The 26,748-nt window shown below is 46.3% G+C and overlaps 1 protein-coding gene across 4 annotated transcripts in view; it reads left to right on the forward strand.

The window, feature by feature from the left end:
• Window positions 1-26,748, forward strand: part of PKNOX2 (PBX/knotted 1 homeobox 2) — a 272,502-nt gene that overhangs the window by 148,646 nt on the left and 97,108 nt on the right. For 3 of the 4 annotated variants that reach the window (XM_033204400.1, XM_033204404.1, XM_033204403.1), the window contains one exon: window positions 20,045-20,152. The gene's annotated coding sequence lies outside the window, so the exon portion shown is untranslated. Of the gene's footprint in view, window positions 1-13,453; window positions 13,552-20,044; window positions 20,153-26,748 lie in introns of those variants that run through there. The other variant, XM_033204401.1, reaches the window with a different exon arrangement.

A 26,748-nucleotide genomic window follows, 5' to 3' on the forward strand; every position in this document is an offset into this window, starting at 1 on the left:
GAAAAACAGTGCCTAGCTTTCTTCCTACAAGGGGGAGTTATGATGATTAAATGAGCTAGGCGAGGGCACTGCTTTGTAAGGAGTGGAATGCTGTGTGGGGTAAGAAGGATGTTTAGTACGATCGGGTCCCCAGATCTGTGCATCACATAGTACAAAATTATTTTGGATGAAATTGAAGTTTCCTGAAGCTCACTATCAAAAAAAATGCCTGGTGGAGGGGAGGACCAGGAAGGCCAGAGGCAAAAGGAGAGTGTGGAAGCCACAGATCCAAGCCCATTTTGGTTGGGGCTAAAGCTGGCTGATTTTGAGACTCTCTTCAAAGCCGTCTGAGTTCATGCTGAGCACCAGGTTCTGTGGGAAATTGCCCTGCTGTGCCCCAGGCAGGCTGAGGTGAATCAGGAACATTCCACAAGGTGGTGTGTGGTGTGTTGAGGCAGGAGGGCCGGGGCAGCGGGTGTTGTGGCTCTGCGGATGACTGCAGGGGCAGACCTACCACACCCTGCCTGCCGCCCCCCGAGTGTCATGTACTGCAGGCACTCTCAGCACAGAGACAAAACCACCTACCTTGAGGAGCTCCATGGACTGGAGGACGCACCTGCCCATAATGCCAGTTCAGCAGGGTCAGCAGCACCATACAGGTGTGCTCAGGTGATGGGAGCACAGAGGCAAAAATTACTGTCTGCCAGAGAGGCCAGGATGCTCAGACAAGGTTTCCTAGGGAAGATACCCTGAATTGAACCTTAGGAATATGCAGTGGCCCAAATAGGTAAGGTAGGAAAAGGCATTTGGGACAGAGAAAACAGCATTTGTAGATGCACAGAGGCATAAGGAAGGCCTTCGCTTGCATGCGGTGTGAGAGGTGCAGGGGGTGGGGGCTGCGGAGGAGGCCAAGCCCCCTGGAGGCCCGTGTCATGCTATCGCTTTCCACCGAGGGCGACAGGGAGCTTAGACAGCAGGGATGGGAAGCAGAGAGTATTTACGGTGCACTGAAGAACTTTCAAAGAACGGTGTCTTTGAAAGTAGAAGGTGAGAGAAGGGAGAAAGTGGAAAGAGAAGTCGAGGGCACCCCCAGGTTTGTTTCTTGAATGTCTGCAATGGCAGTGCCATTCATCCAAACTAAGGAACATGGAAGAAAGGAGCAGATGGAGGGTGGCCAGGAGGGAGCTGCTGGAGCTCCTAACGGGGCCTGGTGAGTTTGGGAAGGTTGCTGTGGGATATCCAGGTGAAATCCTACCTCATTCAGTTCTGCATCTGAACTCTCCTATCTCAAGTAGAATTTTCTCTTTCAACTGAATTGGGAGCACCTTGAGGGCAGAAACTAGGCCTGACTCATCTTTGTTCCCCTCAAGGAGTTCCTGGAATCCTCACAGAGCTCCTGCTGGCTGTGGGCACTGCATGAACTTGCTAATTCAACTCCACTTCTTTACCTTGATTTCCTTTTGCACTTGAAGATAAAGCTTCAAAGGACAGCATCCTGGAAAAGCACATATACCCAGGAGGCAGACAACCCTGGCTTGAGTCCTGTCCATGCCCTTTCCTAGCTGTGATATTGAGCACATCGCTGGGCCTCCTCAAATCTATGCTGTCTAACGTGGCAACTGGTAGCCACTAGCTATGTGTGTCTATTTAAATAAAAATAAAAATGAAATTAAGCATTCAGTGACTGGGTCACACCAGGTTTGAGTCAAGTGCTCAGTAGCCACACAGTGTCCATGGTATTGGAAAATACAGATAGAAAGCATTTCCATCACCACAGAGAGTTCTATTGGACAGCGCCGGGCTAAGATGCAAATGGGTGTTAGTACTTACCGCACAGAAGGGAGTGAGGGCCTGTGAGTTTTGTGTGTAAAGCACTGGGCATGATGCCAGGCACACAAGAGACCCCCAGTAAGCAGTGGCCATTATTATACTGAATGAATTAGAGGAAATAGCTGAGGCCCTGGGCTGCCACAGCAGCCTCCGAGACTCTCCTTGAGGATTCAGGGCTGCAGAGCCCTGTGGGTGGCAGAGGAGACCGGCCCTGACTCTAGGGACAGTTGAAGGGGCTTCACCTTGCAGTTGGAGAATCTGGGGTTGGTGTCATGGCCAGCTCGTCGTGAATCACCAGAGAAAAACCCCTGGGGGATTTCAGTGATCTCAGAGCAGCTGCAGTGGTGTGCCCTCACTGCGACATCACTTGCTCGCCATGTCAGCGTGGCCAGTTTGGATCTGCTCTGGGTCCTGGGCTGCAGCAGACGGGTTGGGAACCAGGGTGGGTCAGGGAGTGGAGCCCTTGCTCAGAAGTTCATCTGCATCTTAATGGTGGGGAAGACTCAGAGCCCAGAGCGTCCAGATGGTCCGGCAGTTTCTCTTCCTGGGAGCGTGCTGCCTCCCCGCGTGCTTTTGCTCCTCTGGTGTGCTCTGCACGTCAGGGGCCAAATGGGCAGGATCCATCACTGACCTGCAGTCAGTGGGGAGGGGACAAGGCTTCGTACTTCAGCTCCCCGAGAGCTGGGCTAGATGCCCACAGCTGGGAGCAGAGGAGGCAGTGCGGCCCCAGCTCTGGCTGTGCTGCACGGAGGCTTCCCCTCGGCAGGGGCCATCCCAGAAACCCTCGCCTTGCCGACCACTTCTCCAGCCCTGCCCCGCCCTGCCCCCGAGAGGACAACAAGCCTGGCAGAGATGTTCTGATGACGATGCTCTTTGGACCCAGCCCCCGGGCAGCCCTGGCTGGACACTGGATTATCCCTGAGCAGCAGCCTCCTTACGGGAAAAGGAGAATATTCACTTCGGTCAGGAAAGAGAGCTGGGGAAGGGAATTTTCATACAGCAGAAGCCCCAGGCAGGCTGGGTTCTGGCCAGAGGCTCTCACTGCTCCCCTGTGTGGCCAGCAAGTCACACCCCTCTGGTCTTCCCAACCAAGAGCCAGACAGGGTCATCTCTAAGGGCCTCTCCTGCCCTTGGTTCTACCACAGGATGGGCTGCAGTTATCCTCTGGCTGAAGCCTGCTTGGAGGGAGACAGGAGGTTCACGTGGGCCCAGCCCTGCTCTCCATAGCATCCCCCTCTCCCCACCTCCTTCCTTTTCTCCTCCCTAGTAGGATGGATAGAGGCAGTGTGGAGAAATCCGAATAACTAATCAGAGTCCTCATTAACCCCCTGCCAGGATGCTCAAACATTCACTTTGCTGTTTGTGAAGCAGAAAAAAAAAAAAAAAAACTCTCTCTGCATTAAAATTGATGTGTTATTAATCCCTGTGCTCCTAAACTGGTGGGCAGCTCTGCCTCCTGCCTGAGGCCCAACGTATGGGGTCTGCTACCTTGGGCCGCTTGGACTTTCTATTATTTATTGGCCCAGTGCAGAGAGGCCTTCTCACAGGGAGTGGGCTTGCTGCCAGCACAGAGGCAGCTGTTTTGTTTTCTCCCTGGCCTGGCCGGTGGGAGGCCTTTGCTCAACCCCACCCCAGGGTGCAGCTGCCAGGCTGCCTTGCTGGGCATGGGGGGCTGAGTGCATGGCAGCTAATGGTGTGTCTCACACCAGATCTGAGGGCATGGTGACCCGCTCTCTGCTTCAGATGAGCCAGCCTGGGAGTGGGCAGCTTCTCAGTCCATGGGTGGCTGGGCTAGAAAAGCCTTAGTGTTTGGCTCAAGTGCTGACTCTGCACACCTGAGACCACAGTGCCCCCAAGCCCCATGGCCTCCCCAGTGCCACCCCCTACCCAGGGCTTAAAGCTGTTCTCTGGCTCTACACTACCAGCAGATATCCCCACATTTACACCCCCTGTATAAGAGTAGGAATCCACAAATATTTATCTTGTGCCTGACCTTGTACCAGGAGCTGTGAGGATTCCAGGACGTGTAAGGCTCAGTCTCTGTCCTCCAGGAGGCTGTGCTGGAGCGGAGGCAAAGATGTTCATACATAAGAGGACACCATGACAACAGCAAGGGAAGGATGGAGGATGGACCCCGGGGAGTGCTGAAGGCTCCTTTGGGTTCTCATGGAGCCCATGATGGCGTGGGAAAGAAGCATGGAGGAAGTTAGACCCATTGTGAACCCCTCATTTCCAGCCAGTTGGTACTGGCTCACCCCTCTTTAGTGGTCATCCATCCGCCTGCCCTAATATGGACTTCTCTGCATCTGTTGCCTGTCTTGGCCTGAGAACCCCCATCCAGTGCCGGGGCCTGTGTGAACTCCCTCATATAGCCTTCTGTGTGCTGGGCCCCTAAAGACAGCTTTGCATGGAAAAGAAGCTGAAAGTGCAGGGTAAGAAGAAAGGGGAGTTTAGTCCCTAGCTTCATCTGGAATTACCTTCACTTACTGCATCGAGAAATGCTCAGAGGTAGCCTTCCCAATCTTTGACTCAGTTCCTAAGGGTGATCATTCCATTACAGGCATACCTGGGAGACATCACAGGTTGGATTCCAGACCACCACAATAAAGACAATATGAAAATAAAGCAAGTCACATGAATCTGTTGGTTTCCCAGGGCATATAAAAGTTATGTTTACACTATACTGCAGTCTATTAAGTGTGGAATAGCATTATGCCTTAAAAAAAAATGCATACCTTAATTTAAAAATACTTTATTGCTTAAAAAATACTTACGATGATCTCAGCTTTCAGCAAGTCATAATTTTTTTGCTGCTGGAGGATTTTGCCTCAGTGTTGATGGCTGCTGGCTGATTAGGATGGTGGTTCTGAAGGTTGGGGTGGCTGCAGCAACTTCTTAAAATAAGACAACAATGAAGTTTGTTGTATCGACAGACTCGCCCTCTCACAAAAGATTTATCTGTAGCAAGTGATGTTGTTTGATAGCATTTTATCCACAGTAGAACTTTTTTCAAAATTGGAGTCAATTCTCTCTACCTTTGCTGCTGCTTTATCAACTTAGTGTATGTGATATTCTAAATCCCTTGTTGTCATTCCAACAATGCACACAGCATCTTCTTCAGGGGGAGATTCCATCTCAGGAAACTGCATTCTTTGTTCATCCATAAGAAGCAATTTCTCCTGCTTTCAAGTTGGACCATGTGATTGCAGCAGTTCAGTCACATCTTCAGGCTCCACTTCTCATTCTAGTTCTCTTGCTATTTCCACCACATCTGCAGCTATTCCCCCCACTGAAATCTTGAACCCCTCAACGTCATCTATGAGGGTTGAAATCAACTTCTTCTAAATCCCTGTTAATGCTAATTGTGACCTCCTCCCATGAATCATGAATGCTCTTAATGGCATCCAGAATGGTGAAATTTTTTAATTTTTTTCTCAGATCCATCAGAGGAATTGATATCTATGGCAGCAAGAGCCTTAACAAAATGTACTTCTTAAACAATAAGACATGAAAGTCAAAAGTGCTCCTTGATCTATGGGCTACAGAATGGAAGTTGTGTTAGCAGGCATGAAAACTACATGAATCTCCTTGTATATCTCCATCAGAGCTGTTGGATAACCACGTGCATTGTCAATGACCAGTAACGTTTTGAAAGGAATCTTTGTTTCTGAGCAGTAGGTCTCAACGCTGGACTTAAAATATTCAGTAAACCATGCTGTAAACAGATGAGCTGTCACCCAGGCTTTGTTGTTCCATTTATAGAGTGTAGGCAGAGCAGATTTAGCATCATTCTTAAGGGTCCTAGGACTTTGGGAATGGTAAATGAGCCCTGGTTTCAACTTAAAGTCACCAGCTGCATTAGCCAATAACAAAAAAGTCAACCTGCTTTTTTGTGAATTTGAAGCTAGACATTGACTTCTCCTTTCTAGCTATGAAAGTTCTGGATGGCATCTTCTTTCAACATAAGGCTATTTTGTCTACATTGAAAAATCTGTTGTTTACTGTAGCCTTAATCAATGATCTTAGCTAGGTCTTCTGGATAACTTAATGCAGCTTCTATAATACTTCATCACTTGCTGCTTCACCTTGCACTTTAATGTTATCGAGATAGTTTCTTTCTCCAAACCTCATGAACCAACCTCTGCTAGCTTCCAACTTTTCTTTTTTTGTTTTCTCAGAGACAGAGTCTTGCTCTGTCACCCAGGCTGGAATGCAATGGTGCAATCTCGGCTCACTGCAACCTCTGCCTCCTGGGTTCAAGCGATTCTCCTGCCTCAGCCTCCCAAGTAACTGGGATTACAGTCACCTGCCATCGTGCCTGGCTATTTTTTTTTTTTTTTTTTTTTTTTTGCATTTTTGGTAGAGATGAGGTTTTACCATGTTGCCCAGGTTGGTCTTCAACTCCTGACCTCAGGTGATCCACCCACCTCGGCCTCCAAAAGTGCTGGGATTACAGATGTGAGCCACTGTGCTGTGCCCCAACTTTTCCTCTGCAGCTTTCTCACCTCTCTCAGCCTTCATAGAATTGAAGAGAGTTATGATCTTGCTCTGGATTAGGCTTTGGTTTTAGAGAATGTTGTGTTTGGTTTGATCTTCTATCCAGACCATTCAAACTTTTTCCATGTCAGCAATCAGCTGTCTCACTAACTTCTCTATCATGTGTTCACTAGAGTAGCACTTTAAATTTCTCTCAAGAAATTTTCCTTTGAATTCACAACTTGGCTGTTTGACACAAAGGCCTAACTTTTGCCCTATCTCAATGATATGGTTCAGCTCTGTGTCCCTACCCAAATCTCATTTCAAATTGTAATCCCTGCCTGTTGAGGGAGGGACCTGGTGGGAGGTGATTGGATCATGGGTGGGCTTCCCTCATGCTGTTCTTGTGATAGTGAGTGAGTTCTCATGAGATCTGATGGTTTATAAGTGTCTGGCGGTTCCCCTCACCCCTTTCTCCTGCTGCTATGTAAGACGTGGCTTGCTTCCCCTTCCCCTTCCACCATGATCATAAGTTTCCTGAGGCCCCCCCAGCCATGCTGAACTGTGAGCCGATTAAACCTCTTTTGTTCATAAATTACCCAGTCTCAGGTATTTCTTTATAGCAATGTGAAAACAGACTAATACACTCAGTTTTTGGTATGCCTCCCTCACTAAGCTTAATCATTTCTAACTTTTGATTTAAAGTGAGAAACATGGGACTCCTTTCACTAGGACATTTAGAGGTCACAGTAGCGTTATCAATTGGCCTTATTTTAATATTGTTGTGTCTAACACACGACATTTATTAAGTTCACCATCTTATAGGGGTACATTTTATGGCACCCCAAAATAATTACAATAATAACATCAAAGATCACTCATCACAGATCACCATAACATATATAATAATGAAAAAGTGAAATATTGTGAGAATTACCAAAACGTGACACAGAGACATGAAGTGAGTACCTGTTGTTGGAAAAATGGTGCTGATAAACTTGCTCAATGCGGTGTTGCCATGAACCTTCAATTTGTAAAAAGTGCAATATCTGCAAAGCACACCAAAGTGAAGTGCAATAAAATGAGATGTATCTGTAATATTTTTAAGTGCTACCAGGTGCTGGGGTTTCAAGATGAGCAAAACAAGTCTGGACCCTTGTCCACATGGAGTTTACAAACTAATGGAGAAAACAGACGTTACTCAATCACAAATAAATATAATTACAACATTAATTAAATTCTCAAACTGAATTAAGAAATTCATATAACAAAGGAGCCTTACCTGAGAGGTCTCTGTAGCTCCCCTGAGGAAGTGATTCTTGAGTTGAGATGTGAAAGCAAAGCAGGCTATTACTAGTTAAAAGTGAACGAAGAAAGAGTACCTTCCAGGAATGTTGGTAGCTTGTGCAAAGGCCCTGTGGTGGGAAGAAGCATGGCTTGTTTGAGGGAACAAAAGCCTGGGTGGATGGAGGCCAAACAGCAAGCTAGATGAGGCTGGAAAGGTGGGAAGGACCAGACTGATCTTCTAGACCATGGTAAGGCTTTTGACTTTGATCTTAAGAATGGGAAAGCCATACTGTGCTTGAAACAAGAGAGGTATAACCATGTAGTAGAATATTTGCACCTTCAAAAAGATCTTTCCGGCTGTTTAAAGGAAAACAGATGGAGAGTGTCAAGAATGTTAAATGGGTCATCATATCCCTTGCTGTTTCCTGTCTCCCATTTTAGTGAGCAGAAGTCTATAGAATGTTCCGGTGCTTTATGAAAGGAGATACATATTTAAATTCTGGTTACCCAGTATTCAGTCTCAAGTGGGAATCTAGGAATCCACAGAAATAAGCTATAGCCCTTGAATTAGCACCCCTCCTTTTCTAACACAGCAGAGATTCAGGAGGTTACGACCACTTTGATCATTATAGACCCAGGACTGAGATGTACATGGTACCCTGTAGAACAAGAGATACACCCCAGGATCTTTGAGACCAGATGTCAGGAGGGAAAGCAGGAGCTGAGAGGATGAATGGGCTGGGCTTGGAGGAACAGAAGGGTGGGTTGCAGGGGAGCCAGAGAAGCAGAAGGGTGAGTACCTGGTGTTCCAGGTACTGAAACGCCCTATGGAGCTAGGCATACAGGCTCCATGAAACACACACAAGCCTGAAACCTCCATTGGCTGCAAGCACCTCCTCTCCATTTAGCTAATGGCTCCTCTGTCCTCTGTTATTCCAGCTTGCTACTCTTAAAGAAACTGCTTGTGTCTAGCTTAAGACCAGAGCCTTCTTTCTTTCATCTTCACAAATATGAATTGATCACATTGTCTGTGTAAAGATGCTCTGAGGGTCAAAAAAAAAATCCCCACACTGCCCTTGCCCTTAAGCATGCTGCCTCCTGGAGGGAGCTGGATATGTAAACAGTTAACCCTTAGGAGGCAGGACGACAGAAGCACTCCGTGCCGGCAACCACACAACCTGCTTTGCCTGGCATGGTCTCAGTTGCAACCTGTAGTTGCTGTGTAATTAGTCACTGTGCTCTCTTTCACTCTCAAAATTACTCCAGTTTGAATGATATATTGTGGGGTCATCCTAACAATGTGCCATGGCTGTAAAGAGCTATGAGCAATTCTTTGTAACAATTCAGGAGGCATCACAGAATAAATAATATTTGAGCTGAGTCCTTGAGGAATGAGCTGTATTTCAACTATTAGAGTATGGAAAGAGGTCATCCCAGCCTTGAAACAAGCAAAGTCCTGGAGGTATCTAAAAGTGGAATCTGTATAGGAAAGGGTGAGTATAGTTTAACTATAACCCAGAGCAGAGATCAGCAAACTTTTTCTGTAAAATTTCAAACAGTAAATATTTCAGGTCTTGTGTTGCAACTGCAATCATCCCTCGGTATCTGTGGGGGACTGATTTCAAGACACCCACGGATACCAAAATTCACAGATGCTCAAGTCCCTTATATAAAATGGTGTAGTATTTGCATATAACCTACACACATACTCCTGTATACTTTAAATCTCTAGATTACTTATAATACCTAATACAATGTAAATACTATGTAAATAGTTGTCCTGCTGTATTGTTTAGGGAATAATGACAAGAAAAAAGTCTGTACATGTTCAGTACAGATTAAATTTTTTTCCCAAATATTTTCTATCCGCAGTCGGTTGAATCCGTGGATGTGGAACCCACAGATATGGAGGGCTGACCATGTTCAACGCTGTCATCACAGTGGGAAGCAGCCACAAGACAATAGTAAACAAATGGATGTGGCTGTGTTCCAATAAAACTTTAATTACAAAAACAGGCAGCCTCAGTATTTGGCTTGTGAGTTTATGTCTTAGTCCTTTTGGGCTGCTGTCACAAAATACCTTAGACTGGGTAATGTCTATAACACTGAAATTTATTTCTCACAGTTCTGGAGATTGGAACTCTAAGATCAAGGCATCAGCAGATTCAGTGTTTAGTGACGGCTCCTTTCTCATAGACGGGACCTGCTGCGTGTCCTCACACAGGGGGTGAGCAAAAGGAGCTCACTTGAGCCTTTTTTATAAGGGCACTAATCCCATTGATGAGGGCAGAGCTCTCATAAATTAATCACTTTCCAAAAGGCCCCATCTCTTAATAGCACCACAATGAGGATCAGGTTTCAATACGAATTTTGGAGAGGCACATTCAGACCATAAGGTGTGGTTTGCCAGCCCCTGACCTAGCGTCCTTGAAGGAGGGTCATAGGCTGGAAGTTAGGTAGGGGCCACGTCACGAAAGGTCTCAAATACCTGCACTAAAGATGTGTCTTATTTAAAAAAAAAAAAAAAAAAAAATATATATATATATTATATATATATATATGTATATGTGTGTGTGTGTGTGTTTGAGCATAGGAATGGGTGATCCGAGGTCCTAGGGTTTATTTTCAGAGTTTAGAGGGTACTGGAGAAAAATGGGGAACAGCAGTGCAGCAGTGCGGAAAAAGGCCTAGCTTTGGGAGGCATATGCAAGTGCTGGTAGCCATCCCTCTAGACTCTCCCCTTTTGTTCTATAGCCCCCTCCACTCTCTGTCCTCTTCATCATTATGAGAGTGCTGAGGGGCCTTGTCCTTTCTTATGCAGATACAGTCACAAGGTGCTGTCCTCTGCAGTTTCCATGGAGTGAAGCCCATTAATGACCACCTTCCCCATACCACCCAAGATGGCGCTGCTGTCATAGGGATTTAATCCTGATGAGCCCAGTGGCTCCTGGGTAGCATCACACCCAGAACTCCCCATGGATGATGACACCCTCACTGCTGAATCACTGTGACAGATGCTTGGCTGCAGAGCTGGAGGAGGGAGCAGTTAGTCATCTACTATCCCCTCTGTGTCCCCCAGAGCCCCCAGAGTGTGCAGGTCACCTTTCCATGGAATATCCCAATAGATGAACTTGAGATTTCAATATTAATTATTTTTGTGACCTTAGCTGAGACAGTTAAGTCTCAGTTTTGCTTGTTCTGTCTGTAAAATGGGTATATTGATACCAGCACTACCAACCTCACAAAGTTACAGTGAAGCATAAACAAAAAGTTAATGGATGGGATTGGGCATGCTTTGGGTTGTACATATCATCTTGCAGATAACAGCAGTATGTAAAGTCTTATTAACACTGGACCAAGGCAGAGCAAGGAGTCCCCTGATGCAGACCATTGTGGAAGGGATCATCTGGTCCTAACCTCACTTTGCAGATGGAAAAACTGAGGCCCAGAGCAGTGACATGCTGATGCAGGAGAGTTATGGATAGAAGCCAGGTGTCTTGGCTCCCGGTGCATTTGCAGCATCTGTGAGTTTCTTGGTGCCAATTTTGTAAGAACAGGGATCCTGGGCTCTGCTTTGAGCCCAGGTCAAAATCACCATGGCTAGAAGGTAAGTCCTAACTTTGAGATATCCTTTCAAATCCCAACTCTTCATAAACAGCCTAGGGAGAAAGGCATTTTAAATAAAATCCTTTTTACCATCCCTTCCACTTCCGAAATTCATTTCTCAGCAGTATCTGAATGAGAATTTTACAGACATTTCATTTTCCTTCCTTGTTGCCTTCCTTTGCTGTCCTCCAGGAGCTGGTTATGACTGAAACCTCTGCGAGGCACAAGGTGTAAATCTTCCCTGAGTAGGAACTGGGCCCCGAGGTGCAGGTCATCGGATTGACACCATCTCCATATGTGGTGTGGTCATCATGGGAGGAAATAGAGCCCTGAGAAGAGCAGGGAGGCACAGAGAGATTAATTTCTTCAATGTCATGCTTCCTCTGCATTCCTTAATAACGAAAATTTACATGTGTGGGGAAAATCACAATTTCTCCTGGGAGGCATGGAAAGGAAAGTCAGAGAGAGCCTTCCGACTGTTTTGCAAGTGGGTGTGAGCCTAAGGCTCTGTATCCATCTGACTTGGAATCTTCTGGCTGTTTACTGTGTGTGGCATGACCCTGAACTGGAATCTGTGCCTTTGTGTGTCTGTGGCAGTGTTTCTGGGAGTGTGTGTGTGTGTGTTGTCACTGCTGTCTTTGTGACTATGTAGATCAATGTGTGTTTCTTTAAAAAAATATATTTCTCGTTTCCTGCATAAATTACTCCACGTAAAAGGCCATCCGGAGCTCAGTTCCTCGCATCCTTTTTCAATAAAGCAATATTATCAGAGCCTGGTCCCAAAACTAGTCCCAAGAGAGGCTTTTCCTAGATTCTTTGTCAAATGAAATGTCACCGACTCACCAAATGATGAGAAGAAGAATTCTTCTTGTTTATTTCCCAAGAGAGGCAGAACAGAAGCAGCTCAGCCTCTTTACAGCTTTTCCAGACTAGATAGGCAGGTGGGCAGGTGCCCAGGAGCTGTTCTGACGAGGCCACAACAGCACCCTTGGACTCCACCCTTTCTCTTCACCCCTTAACCAGTTTTGTGTCTATGGGCCAGTCACTTAACTTTTCTAACCTCAGTTTTCCCTTTTTAAAAACAGGACTAAAAATAACTACTTTCCAAAGTTGCTGCAAGGCCTAAGTAATACATTGGATAATATAGTTCTTTGTAAAGGAGATCAGCACGTGGTGTGTTATACACTCCACATGCCCTCTGCTGAATATATACATGTATTTACTCCTTTATCCAGCAAATACGCTGAACACGTTATATGTACAAAATACATCTTAGGCTCTGGGGAGTTCTATAGGCTTGAGATTCCAATTAGGATTATATAATCGAGTGGGGTGGCAGAGTGTTACCCAGACGATCACAGTGTGGCTGGCTAAGTGTGAAGAGAACTGTGCATAGGATGCTCTAAGCTGCTGGAACGGTCCTTGTGCAGCCTGTGGAGGATGCAGCAGCCCCCAGGGAGATGATCAGGAGGGAATTGCTGAGCTGAGGTGTGGCCATGGAGATGGAAAGGAGGAAAATGTAGCTCACTCTATCTGGTGACAGAGGCAAAAACAAACAGATTGTACCAAGATGCACTTACCTTCACCTGCTTCTGGCGCGAGCCATTGGTGCTGGGGAGCCTGCCTTGGAACCCAGAGTCATCAAGCAGGCTGGCTTGGGGAGAGAGCAGGGACTCCGAGGCTGAGGGTCTGACCACTGGGGAAAGGGTTGGGAGGGGAGGATTGAGAGAAGGAGGCTGAGCTGAGTTTGGTAAGGAAAGTAGAGACAGGCAGGGCCTTGCAGAGGTGTTCAATGTCAAAGTCTTCTGATGGGGCTGAAGGTTCCCCAAATAAGAAAATCCTGGGAGGCCGAGACGGGCGGATCACGAGGTCAGGAGATCGAGACCATCCTGGCTAATACGGTGAAACCCCGTCTCTACTAAAAATACAAAAACTAGCCGGGCGAGGTGGCGGGCGCCTGTAGTCCCAGCTACTTGGGAGGCTGAGGCAGGAGAATGGCGGAAACCCAGGAGGCGGAGCTTGCAGTGAGCTGAGATCTGGCCACTGCACTCCAGTCCGGGCGACAGAGCGAGACTCCGCCTCAAAAAAAAAAAAAAAAAAAAAAGAAAATCCTGCTGGGCAAGTGAAAAGCTTTTTCTAAAGTCCCTTCAAGTGGGCTGGTCTTAGCTGAGTTAAAGCAGACATTTGCTTTCCATGATGCATTCCTAATTACCAATCTCTCCCCCAGGCCCCTTTCTCCAGAAAGAAAATTTGTGACTGGCCAAACTCTGCCCAGGTCTCTTGACTGCGTCTGGCATTCCTGCTTATCCATTCTTTCCTTCATTTAATAGATGTATGTTGAGCCTGATGCTAGGCCAGGACTGGAAGTGCACGGTGAGGAAATACAGAATCCCTGCTCTCTGGAAACTCAGAGCTTAGTGGGAGGGACACACCTAGGAACAGATAATTCAGTGACACAGCCTGGAGGTCATGGCTAAGGACTTTGGACTTTGTCTTGGAGATATAGTCCCAGGTATTAGGGGAGCAGAAAGGAAGGAATGACAGACACCCTGTATGGGGCTCAGTGGCCCTGAGAGAAAATCTAACAGAGCTGAGTCTCAGAGGATGAGTAGGATTCTGCTAGATGAGCTCTAAACAAGTTATTATTGCTATCATTGTCACTAATGACAATAGTCATCATTTATGAAAGGCTTAGTCTACGTCATTGCCAAGCCCTTTGCTATCTGCTAAGCATATCACATGTCTAATGTAATACCATCAAATCCTGTGAGTTGGGTATTATTGTAACCATTTTACAGAAGTAGGAAAACCGTGACTTACACAGCTTGGAAGACAGGAACCTAGGATTGGAATTCAAGGTTGTCTGACTTCGCCTTTCCACCCATTGTATTCTCTCTCCCACATTCACTTATTATTAGTGCAGGAAGCATGCAAAATAATGCATAGTTTAGTCAACAGCTCTCAATTCAAGAACACGTTGAAATATAGAGAACTGTGATACCTTTGGCAATTAATAATTAATAACTAAATAAGCAAACCATCAACTGAACTGGTTCAGCATTGATCTGATTAAATATTTTCTAGTAGTGACTCTTCTTCATGTGACAGGAACAATACTTTCCACGATCTGCATGGGCACAGTACTAACCTAGGTACGTATGGAAGGAATAAGAGAAATATAAAAGTCTCACAATCCTTATCCAAATCATATCCACATCACAATCCAAAGCTTATGATGACATTGAGATTAAGATTCATGCACAAAGCAGGGGCTCACGAAATTAAGTAAGATCAAGGGTCAGTAATAGGGTGAGGGGGGCAAGAGGCTGAGTTCATTCGGCTGCAGAAAGGCAGGACTTGAGCTGGTCTTTGCAGGTTGGATGGGACCTGGACAACGGAGGAAAGGGAAGCATGGCAGGTGGGCCAGGAGGGCCAGGGAGCTCACACAGGGGGTGTGCTTGGCCATGAGGCAGTGGCAGCCTGGCCTGGCTGGAGAAAAGGTTCAGATTTGAAAGTAGTGGGGAGTTAGGTAAGATTGGTAGGATCAGGCTGATAATGAAGGGGAAGAACAGAAGCTAAGAAATCTCAATTTTGTCTTTTAGGCCCTGGCAAGCCATTATAAACTTTTGAGTAGAGAAGAAACATCATAAACAAGTCAATGAATTACTTTGGCTTCCAAAGAGCCCCTCTCTTTCTAAAGGATTGGCATCTGGTCTCTTTGAGATCAGCCTCATTGCTTTGGTGAAATTTGAGGCTTTCCCTGGGATGACAGTTGAGTTTAACAGCTGGTCAAGCATCGCCAGAGAATGAGACCAGAGAATGTCACACTGTCAGGCCCAGCCCTTTGTTTATCGATGGCAATGATGAAAACCAGTAATGATGAGGAGGAAACAGAATTCAAACTGGTGGCATATTTCATCCAACATCACAGAGTAAACCTGTGGCAAAGCTGGTCCTGGCTCCCACGTCTCCATGGCTCACCCCAGCCAGCAGGGAGGTCTGAGGATTCACAAACATCAGCTATTAGGGATTGCTGGGGTGTCCGTGTGGGCAAACCACACTTTCATCACTGCACTCACGGAAGAAGAGGCCCTCGGTGGGCTCCAGAGTGAGAAGAGATTCTTTTTTAGGCTCTTGGGCCAACTGGGGCAAAAACCTTGGCGTTTTATGCTCCTGAGATAAACACCAGAGTGGGGTAACCTTCCCAGAGTGGACAGGGAACAAGCTTTGGTTTGGGTCTCTGGCCACAGATTCCAGAGGCTCAGTCTTCACCTATCCAACTCATCTGCAAAAAGCCTAAGCACAAGTTGGCAAAACAGGCAAAGGTGATCTGTGGGGAAGCCAGCCCATGTCTGTAGAGCGGTCCAGTAGAATGAACTTGGATAGGCAGAGAGAGGCCTGTGGGAGCCACAGTGCTGTAGGTGGGGAGGTCGTGAGGACAGAGGAACTTTATCTTCAGTCTGAAGCTCTTGCTTCCTTTCTTGTCCCCCAAACCATCTGGGCTATTGGGTCACACAGCCCCGTGTCTTCCCATCCATCCGTTTCTCTCTGACTTCCTGTCTGCATCTGCGGCTTGGCCCTTCCTGCTGTGCTGCTTCTTAGCTTTTGGAGAGGAAGAGCTCTGCATGGTGACAAAAGGGGAGTGTTGGGTCCTTCTGCCTGCAATCTAGAAAGGGGCACACGGCTTGAGTGTGGAGGGCAAGAGGCGGGTTGGAGGCTGGGAGGATGGCCGTGGCCATCAGGGGTCTCCTCCTCCCTGCCAGCCTGGCTCTCTGTCATGTGAGTGGTCCCCCTTGTGCTTTGCGAAATCGCTGGCAGTGACAGGAAGGAGATTACAGACTGTATTTATGCCTTGTAGCTTTCTGTAGGCTGTTGGGAAACAAGTAGAACTTGGAAGGAGAATTCCAAGTATATTGTAGCCCTGAAGCAGTGCCCTGCATGGGGGCGTGCTGGTGTCACCTTGGATCATCCTTCCTCTCTCAAATGTGTGTTTTATTAATCCCTGAGTGGAGAGCAGGGTCAGCTTCTTTCCCTAATATTGCAGTGATTCCTCTCTGAAGAGTTCTAGCTCCTCTGGGTCGTCTTGGGATGGGGGCAGCAGAGGCTCAGCTAGAGCAGAAAGACAAGGAATACGTGGCTACAGCAGGATGACAGAGGGAGCCCTGGACCCCCAGCGCCAGTAGGGACACAATGAAGGAGACAGAGGTTGGAGTCAGGCAGGGCTTCCTCCCCTCCCCAACCCTCACCGTGGCCCTGACCCCTGCTCCAGCCATTGTGGGATCTGGAGGCTGACAGTGAGGAGCAGCATCACACACACATTGTAGGTGACAATTATTTCTTTCCCTTCTATTTTGCCCACTAGACTGTAAGCACCTAGAAGACAGGGAGAGAGCAGGGGAGAGAGAGAGTGAGTGAGAGAGAAAGAGAGACAGAGACAGAGACAGACAGTGTGTATGTTTTGTCTTTGATGCCCAGGCACCGGCACAAGGTAGATTCTTAATATATGGGGACTAAATTGAAGCAATTTGTACCTCCCCAGAAAAGGGCAGGAGGGAGCAGTAAAAAGCTACCGAAGAACAGATCTGTCATTTGCCAAGTCAGCCTCAGACACCTGGAAACGGCTGATGTTAGCAAAGCTCCCAGGATTGCCCCACCCCGCCACTCAGGGCACAGCCACCTCTGCCTCTCCTTCGGTGAGTGCAGCATTAATTTAGCACTTAATACTGCAAGCACTCTCTTTGGACTGGTAAGAAATAGAAGGGCAAAGAGAAGCAGAGAGCTTGGGAGAACAAAATGTCTGGAGTCAGAAGATACACCACTTGCTGGCTGTTTTCTTAGGCAAGCCCTGTGCTTGACTCTCCTAAGCCTCATTTTCCACATCTACAAAATCAGAGCAACCACCTGGCAGGGGAAAGGCATCTCTCATATGCTGCTGACGGATGTAAATGGGTGTGACCCTCCTGCAAGTAATTTGTAAAAATCCCTTAAGATGAACACACCTTTGGACTTGGCAATTCCACATCCAGAAACTTATCCTAAGAAAATTATCAAGTCTGGAGTAAGAGTCCGCTGCAAGAATAGTCATTATATGTTTATAATAGCAAAAACTAGAAATAATCTAAACAACAAATATGAAGAATTTGTCTGAAGTAATTATAGTATACCCATAAATGGAATGTCATAATCATTAAAATTAGAATATATTTTCTTTCCTCCTACATGAAAAGGTGTTTATGATATGTTGTTAAATATAAAAGGCTATTTAGTGAACAGTATGAAAATATGATACTGCTTTTAAAAAAGAAGCATTTTACTCCAAATATTAAATGTAGCTTATATTTGTATTGTAGGATTGCTACTAACTTAACATTTTTCCTCTTATTTATCTATTTTTTACAAGAAGCATTTGCTATTTTTTAAAGGTAACACAATCGTCATATTAAAATACCTACTTTTACAGGTTGCTTTAAGAGTTAAAGAAGATATTACATGTGAAAGTACTTTGTGAACTGAAAAAATTATACAGATTTAAGATAGGACTTCTGCCCATGAGAAGCTTATAGTTTGGAAGGAGATGAAAGATAGCTAAGATAACCATAGCATGAGACAGGATGTGACTAGAGCTTTCAGAGAATGACAAGCAACATGTTATTTGGAACCACAGAGGAGGAAAAATTACTTCTGGCTGTGGAGGCAGCGGCCAGAATGTTTGCGTGAACAATGAAGAATGGTTCCGGTAGAAATATCTGATCAGATAGAAATATAGAATCGGGCATTGAGGGGAGTGGGAAGTTGTGGACAGGTTTGGAGAATGGCAGGTGTTGTGAGTGGTTGGAGAGTAGAGAGCCACTGGTGCAGGGTGGAAGATGGGTCTAGAAAGGCAGTCGGGACCAGCTGCTTTCTAGACAATGAGCAGACGTGTGTTGAAGGCCTTCTCTGAGCAGGAAGTCATTGTACTTCTGGCGGGGGTGGTGCCACAGCTGTAAGCCCATTACAGGTGTGAGGCACTCACGCTGTCGGCAGTGCCTGGCATGGACAAGACCTTGAAGAGCATGAATGAAGTCACCTGTCCCGGTAGCTCTGCCTGGAAGCAGCAGTGCAGGGGTGCTCTGTGGGGCCGATGGTGGGAAGAAGGAGCATGGCGGGGAGAAGGGTCCTTTGTGGCTTGTGCTGCTGGGGATGGAAAGGAGGGAAGATATCTTCAGGCCTGACTGGAAGAGGATGAGAAGTGGGATAGTGATGGAGGAATGAAAAGGAGATGAGGCTTGGAGAAGGGAGGAATCAGGCATATCGCCCAGGTTTCCTGCTGGGGTGGCCACAGAACTGGCAGTCGGTCACAGAGTTCACGACAAGGTCACATGGAGGAGAAGCCTGGTGCAGGGAACAAGCTAGGAGTAACTGGACCACGATGATGCCTGTGAGCTGGTCCTGATCTCTTGGGCTCTTCCCAGGGGCTGCCCAGGGCAGGCAATGGCTGGTGTCCCTTATTTGCTCTTGGGATGAGCCTGGGGTGCAAGAAAGGGAGAGGTTTTTGTTTTAATCCAGAGACCTTTTGTTAATGGAAATTCACAAACCACCCTGCTTATCCTTGCTTCCTTCAGCTCATCCCACCTCCCGGCACCCTCGACTTCCTCTCTCCTGCTGCCAGGAATTCAAACCTCCTTCAGGATCCCGGATGCTGTCTCTCTGCCACCCTCACCTCCCAGCAGTGCGCACGTGCGCGCACGCGCGCACGCACACGCGCACACACACACACACACACACCAGAAGGGAGGTGAGAAAGTCTTGTTGTTCAGGCAAATATCTAAATTTCCACCACCCCACCATCACCACCGCTTGCAGCTCCCGGCCTGGGCCACTGTTTCGCTCCTCTTGTTGTCATGTCACCAGTTAATTACATTCTTTACTGAGGTGCAAATGCGTTTTTACAGGGAGAGTAAGATGGTGTTAACTAGGAAGGAACTGTTAATGTTAAAGATGCATTTACCTCTGGTATAGGGCTGACCCTCCTGGCCAGCGGTTCTCCCGATGCTGCTCTGAAAGTGCAGCCAGGCCTCAGAGCAGCCCCCTCCCCCGACCCTGCCATCCTGACTCCAAGCATAGCCTCACTGAAGTCCAATTAGCAACTCATCCACAAGGAGAAATTGATGGGACTGTTTGAGAAGTGTCCAGTCAGACCTTATGAAAGTGCTGACCAGCCAGCCTCCATTCACCAACACCATGGTCCATTTCAAATATTGACAAACAAAATGAATTCACTTTAATCGAAAAATAAAAATAAGTTGTGCAGCCAAAACCACCTTGAGGTCACAGGTTGTCCTTTACTGCTAAGTGCTGCTTTGGGTCCATTCCCCTCCGACTCTTCCTCCCTGCTGTCCTGGACACCTCCCCACCCACCCTTACCCCTCAGTGTCTCTCCAGATCCCAGCCCAAGCCTGCTATCATTTGGATCCGCACGCCTGACAAATGTACCACTGTCCCCCCTTCCTCTGAGTTTCACCACAGCCTTAATACAAGATGTCAGCTGTGGTCTTCCCAGCACCACAGAAATCACTCACAGGTACCTGCCCGCACTCGGGGGAGAGGGCCGCAGGCACTCCTGGTGTCAGGAAGCCAGACGGGCAACAACAGGGCGTGTTCAACAGTGACCAGGGCTTGGCTACAGTGACTCCGTGGGCCTCAGTGACCACATTGAGAGAGAATTGAATGGCAAATACAGGACAAATGGCTGCAAGGGAAGTTACAGAATAGAGGACATCCTGGAGAGGCCTGGAAAGGGGAGAACAGAGCCCGGGAGCCCCTCTTCTCTGACCACCCCTGCAATTCTTGCCTTCCCTGCTGAGAGCTGCTCTACACTTTTTTGCAGGTGCTTTGGCTCTAGCAGAGAGGAAGAAATTCTGGCCCAGCTGGAAGTAGAAAGAGGGGAGTGACTCTCCTGAGGACCATCTCAGAGGCCCCTGGGATCACCTGAACAGTAAGAAATGCTCTTCTGTCCTTTAACATATAGTTACATGTTATCTTTATGTAACAAGGAAAGGTTATCTTTCCTTCTGAAGGCCTCTAGAACCAGCTCAGAATATGAGCTGACACTTAACATGAACAACCTTGAAAGCCAATCATTGTATGATTATTCTCAGGTCTTTACGTCACCTCCTTAGCTCCTTGAGGAGGAGGGCTGGGTCTTATTCCTGTCTCTTTTCATCTACGTATTCTGTGAACAATAAATGGCTGTTGATACCGATGGGTGGGGCCTTGCTTAGTATCATGATGATGATCACATTTGTACCATCCTCCGAAGCAAACATTATCACCCATGAATGACCTGGTGGCAGGGAGGAGGCGATCTTTAAAAATGCAGTTCCAGGACCCTAAAGCCAGAGCTTCTGATGCTTTGAGTCAGGATTAGGACTCAGGAACCTGTACCCCAAGTGTTTTTGAATGGAAACTGCATTCCAGGTGTTTCTGATGAACTCAGAGAAACAGTTCTTTTGAATGTGTAAAGCATTTTGAATAGAGAATCTCATTTAATCCTCTTATCAGATAGGGTTTTTTGTTTTTTGTTTTTTGATCTCAGCTCACTGCAAGCTCCGCCTCCTGGGTTCACGCCATTCTCCTGCCTCAGCCTCCCGAGTAGCTGGGATTACAGGCACCCGCCACCACACCAGCTAATTTTTTGTACTTTTAGTAGAGACGGGGTTTCACCGTATTAGCCAGGATGGTCTCCATCTCCTGACCTCGTGATCTGCCCACCTTGGCCTCCCAAAGTGCTGGGATTACAGGTGTGAGCCACCGCGCCCGGCCAGATAGGGTTTTTTTTAATCCCCTTAAGTAACTTCATGATCTCACAGACGTAAGTATCAATATAGGCAAGGATTTAGAAATGCAGTTATCCAAAACAACCCTTTCCTCTTTCCAGTATGCCATGATAAGGGCTAGATGTGCTATGGTGAGATTGGGCCCCAACTCCAAAGGACCTTGCCCAGGATTTTGTAAATTTCCCTGATGTCTTCGGGCCACCGTGACCTTACATCAGTCTCCATTTCCGTGGCAGAAATCATTGCTAAATTCCTCACAAAGCTAGTTTCCCTGGAGAGAGGGAACAAGGGAGAGTTAACCACAAAGATGAATGTCCCTTTGCCCAGCTCCCCAAGCAGCTAGTCTATTCAGAGGACAGACTGGCAGCAATGCTTGTCCTTCTTCCTGTCTGGGGAGCTCTGTGTTCTAGGTCAACGAGGGGTGAGCGGCATGGGAGAGCTGTGGCTCCTCGTGGTGGAAGCCGAGGGGAGGGTATCTATGCGGGTCAAGACTTTGCTGAGTGTGGGTTGAGCGACGCCCGTTTCGGGGGCAAGTTGAGGCTTTTCAACAACATTTGGAGTCTATGTGCAGAGTGAAGTCACAAGGAGTTCACTGTAGACGGCAGCTGTGGACAGGGCTTGAAGAAGATGGGAAGAAGGTACAAAAAGGGACAAGGGTTCTATACCTGGTGAATCTGTGTGAAGTGTGTTGATGCCCAAGTTCAGTGGCTTTCTCTGGGACTGAGACTAGAACTGAGGTTCTTCCTGCTGAACTCTCCTGTAGAGTCCTATTTCTCTGCAGGCTGAGGCTGTGGATGCTGGAGTCCAAAGAAGACAGTCTGAGCCTGGGAGAAAGGAGAATGGAGGTGTTCCTGCCATCACCTGCAGGGTAGCATATGGCTAACAGGGTTGATGGACTGCTAATCCTGCTGTGAATTATGTCTTCCTGTGGAATGGAAGGCTTCCACAGATGGGGTAGAGGCAATCTCAAATATCACCCCTGACCTTCGCCCTCTCACTCCCGACACACACACACACACACACACACACACACACACACACTAACCACTGAACTGTCTTGCCAAGTGAGTGACAGTATGGTCTGTTCTAGGGACTAAATACAGTTGACACTATTGCTTGGATGGGTGCAACTGGCAAGGACAATTTTTGCAGCTAATGCTGGAAGTGTGGCAATCAGAGAAGCTGCCAGCTGTCTCACTTAAATTCTTAGCTCTCTCGCTCTCTTTTTTTAAAATCGTTTTGCTTACATAATCCACCCCCTTTTTATTTTCTAATTCTCTCCTTGCAAAGCTGGCACCAGAGGGGAAGGGCTGGGGTGGAGGGGGTAGCAATTACACATCGGTTTGGGGAGCATTTACATTTTGCAATTACAATTTAAAAATAAGTCTCGTTAATGATCTCCACGTGTAAACGACAAACCCTAACTGACATATATACTCTCCTGAGCCTGCCTGCCTCTCCCAGAGTCAGGGCTCAGTGGCGGCAGAGGTGCCTCGGGAGACATAGGAGGAGGCTGGGGGCAGGTGTCTGAGGGGTGGCAAGAGCAGATCATATGCCTTTGAGGTTGGTACAGGACAGATTCGGGACTGAAAACTTGGAAATCAAGAGTCCTGGACTCCAGCTCCTTCTCCTCCCTGCACTCACGCTAGGTCCTAGCCCATCTTCTTGTGAGCCTGGCACTGTGGGAACTCTGCTGGGGAGAAAGGGAGTCCCAAATGCTGATATCCTCTGAGGTGGGGATTTTCAAAGTCCTGTTGGGCAAACATAAACCCTAGTTCTCAAGAGCCAGCCGGTGTACCTGGATAGTCATGGACTGGGTGAAGGAGCCGACTCCATCCTCAGGCTTCAGGAAGGGAACAGCACTATGTTGTATCCCCGTTTAGAAGAGACATTTCTCCTTTGCTCAGTTGGTGAACACATAGTTATTGGAGCCCTCTGGTTCCTTGAGGAAACTTAAGCTTTGGAACCAGACCAACCTAGACTCCAATTCTAGCTCTGCCATTTGCTGGCTGTGAGATTTGGGACAAGTTATGTAACTTCAGTTTTCTTTTCTTTTCTTTTTTTTTTTTGAGACAGGGTCTCACTCTGTCACCCAGGCTGGAGTGCCGTGGCACAGTCTCGGCTCACTGCAACCTCTGCTTCCAGGCTCAAGTGATCCTCCTGCCTCAGCCTCCTGAGTAGCTGGGGCAACAGGTGCGCACCTCCACACTGGACTGATTTTTTTTTTTTTTTTATAGAGATGGTGTTTTGCCATGTTCTCCAGCCTGGTCTGTAACTCCTGAGTCCAAGTAATCTGCCTGCCTTGGCCTCCCAAAGTGCTGTGATTACAGGTATGAGCCACTGCGCCCAGGCACTTAAGTTTTCTTACTATCATTGTCTTTCTGTAATTGTGGTCATCATATTTACCTCATGGGGCTTCTGTGCAGATTAAATGAGAGAATGCACAAGAAGGCACCTCACACAATGTCGGGTGCATCAGAACTGCTCAGAAAATGCCAGTTCCTGTGCAAGCCCTTCCTCATCAGCCCCAAAGCGCCCCCTTCTACTTATATTAAAACTTCTTCTTTCACATTACCATGGACACTAGGGAAGGGCGATGTGGTCTGATTTGTCCAGGCCTCCCCTCAAAGTCAAGCCATCTGCATTCTGAGCAGCTCCTGAATGGGCCTCCCTCTGAACCTCCTGTAGGATTCTCTGCAGGCCATGGTTTCAGGCTCCCAGGTCAGCCTTCAACTTGTCTACTGTTTCCTGACGCTGGCTGCTCACAAAGCCCAGTTCTGTCTTTTCTGGACATCATAATTCAACCGCATGACCTTTTATTGGCCACTGCCCCCTCTCTGGGCCCCACAAGTGTTCCTTCTCTGTGAACGAGGGAGGAGGACTGCAGGCTGTCTGAGGAGTCTTTCAGGCCTGACATCCTGCAGTCCTTGGATTCTCACTCCCCTCTCTGCTTCCCTCCACCAGATATTTGTGTAGAAAGCTGTGCGTCTCTTATGCAGCTTCATTCAGGCCAGACTTTGGACTGAGCACTTATAGTCAAGAACTTAGAGTTATTACTTGAAATATGTACACAACAGTTTTTATCTACTGCAAAAAGAGGTATTAATTTTTAAAAAATTAGCCAGGCATGGTGATGCACACCTGTAGTCCCAGCTACTCAGGAGGCTGAGGAGAGAGGATTGCTGGAGGCCAGTAGGTTGAGGCTGCAGTGAGCTATGATTGTTCCATTGTACTCCAGCCTGGGTGACAGAGGGAGACCCCTGTCCCTAAAAATCAAACAAGCAAGCAAATAAGAGGCATGCATCTTGCAAAGGGAAGAGGTCCCAAGCAGGCCAGATGGCCCAGGGCAGAGGACACAGAAGTGGGTGCATGGTCAGAAATCTCCTTGAAGGTAGGGACAACATCTTATCAGTTTTGCTGCTTATTATAACACGGTTAAATGTTATGTTTTAAATATTGTTCTAAAAACTTGCTTTTTTAACATAGGTTATATGATTGATAGCTTTCTGGGTCAAAACAAATAGATATACTCCATTACTTTTAACTGCTGCATAGTTTTCTGTTATATAGATGTATAATTATTTATTTATTGTAGTTATTTTTTAAATTAGAAGTATATGTGAGGAAAAAGCAAACAGCGTAAAAGATACAAAATAAAAACTCTCCCTTCCTACCCTCACCTCTCCCCACAAGGCTCATGATCCAAAGTCAACCACAGCAGCTTCTGGCTTTAGTTATTTGATGGCTGAACACTTATTATATGAGATACTATGCTTAAGTCTTTTTGTTCTCTGTTTATCTATTTATCCATTAACTGTCTGCTATGAAAGTTGAGGAAATTAGCACACATCCTCCCCCTCCGATTTGTATTAGTTTGATAAGTTTTTATCAAATTACATTTGATATTATCTATTTTTAGTTCATAGCATTGTATATACTATATATCATATATACACCATATATAACATATACTATATATTAAGTACAAATCTTCTAAATCTTAATGTAAAATAATAGTAATATACTAAAGAACACATACCATATAGCATTATATATACTATAGAGATTATGTATTATATTGTGTAGCACTACATATTATATATAATACTAAATAATATACAATACTCTGTAGTATATTCTCTAATATAGTATATAGCATTATATATCATATATAATACAGTATACTACATGATATATATATATACTATACACTGTATTATATGGTATACTATATAATATATGCAGTATTTTAAAATCACATATAGTGTATTATAATATATATTATATAATATGGAATATTATATATTAGCATATATAATCATATGTAGTATATTATGTGCTATGTACTATAATACATATGTATGCTATGTACTATAATATATAATTATATATTATATAATATATACAATCTACAGTATGCCATATACTTTCATACTGTATATAATATACTATATATAGTACTATGTATTATATTTTGCATAATAATAAATTATCTATGATTTTTACCTTGGTAAGATTTAGAAGATTTATACTCTGTTACATTGCTATAGTTTACCTCTGTATTCTATAGGTGATTATAAGATGGAAATCTGTTTGAAAGCATTAAAACCACTGTGGGCATGGCAGTGTTATTCAACTGCAGAACTAAGCAGTGTGAGTGGCCCGTGGCTGCTGTGGAAGAACCTTCTGAGCCCTGTGGTGCCATGACTGGTGCCCTGAGCAGCTGCTCTTTCTTGTTCAGTGTTCTCCACCTCTTCAGATTTCTTCGTTTGCTGGACTACAACCTCTAGTTATTTTTTATATCAGTGAGTGGGAAATAAACTCTGAGTTCTCACATGTCCAACACTGGCATTTGTCTTCACACTTGATTGATAATTGGACTGCGCTCAGAATCCCAGGTTCAAAACCTTTTTCTCCTAGAACTTGCTGACATGGCTGCACTGTCTCCTTGTTTCCGATCTTGCAATGAGGATCCATGGGAATGTGTAGTTCTCTCTTCTTTTCCCATTAAAGTTCCTATTTCACCACCATGTGTTGGGGCTTGAGGTTTGCTTTGTGTTCTCCTTTCTTAGAGCTGGAATCTTTTAAGTCTGAAGTCACCTGTCTGCTTCAGCACAGGGAAATCTCCATTTTGCTACATTTTCATGTCTTTTCCTTTGCGTCTCTATTTTCTCCTTCTGGGACGTCCATTGCCCTGCACAGTGCCCGACACAGAATAGGTGCTCAATAAATGAGGCCTGGATTTGCTACTTGGGACCTGGGTTCTAATTAGGGCCCTATCTCCAACTTGCTGTATGGACTTGGGCAATTTTCCTTATTTGTCCGGGGAAGAAGTCAGACCTCATGATGACTCAGGACCCTTCCACCTCTGTTGGTCATCTGACAATCTGCTCTAATGCCTAGAGTTCCCACTGCTTCTGGAATTGGAGAAGAAGTGTTCATTTCCTGAGGAGTGAAGAAAAGGCTGAGGCTGGGTTTCAGGGCAGCCGCAGCAGCCAGCTTCTCACTGTGGTTAGCTCCTTTGGACCCTCCATCTCCCCAGCTTCTGCTCTCTGTCCCCCTTGGGGAGCTCTCTGCCTGACCTTCCCCATCATTCTGAAATGGGCTTCTTCACCTCCCTGTCTCCCTCTGCCCATCTCCCCTACTCCCCACCCTTCTCCAGCTCACGCGCACACAGCTTCTGCCAGTGAAATCATCCCTGACCGTGGCAAGTGCCTCATTAAGTGAGCTCTTTTTCTTACGTTTATGAACTGCA

Source organism: Trachypithecus francoisi, unplaced genomic scaffold, assembly GCF_009764315.1.
Source record: "Trachypithecus francoisi isolate TF-2019V2 unplaced genomic scaffold, Tfra_2.0 Lachesis_group8, whole genome shotgun sequence".
NCBI lineage: Eukaryota > Metazoa > Chordata > Mammalia > Primates > Cercopithecidae > Trachypithecus > Trachypithecus francoisi.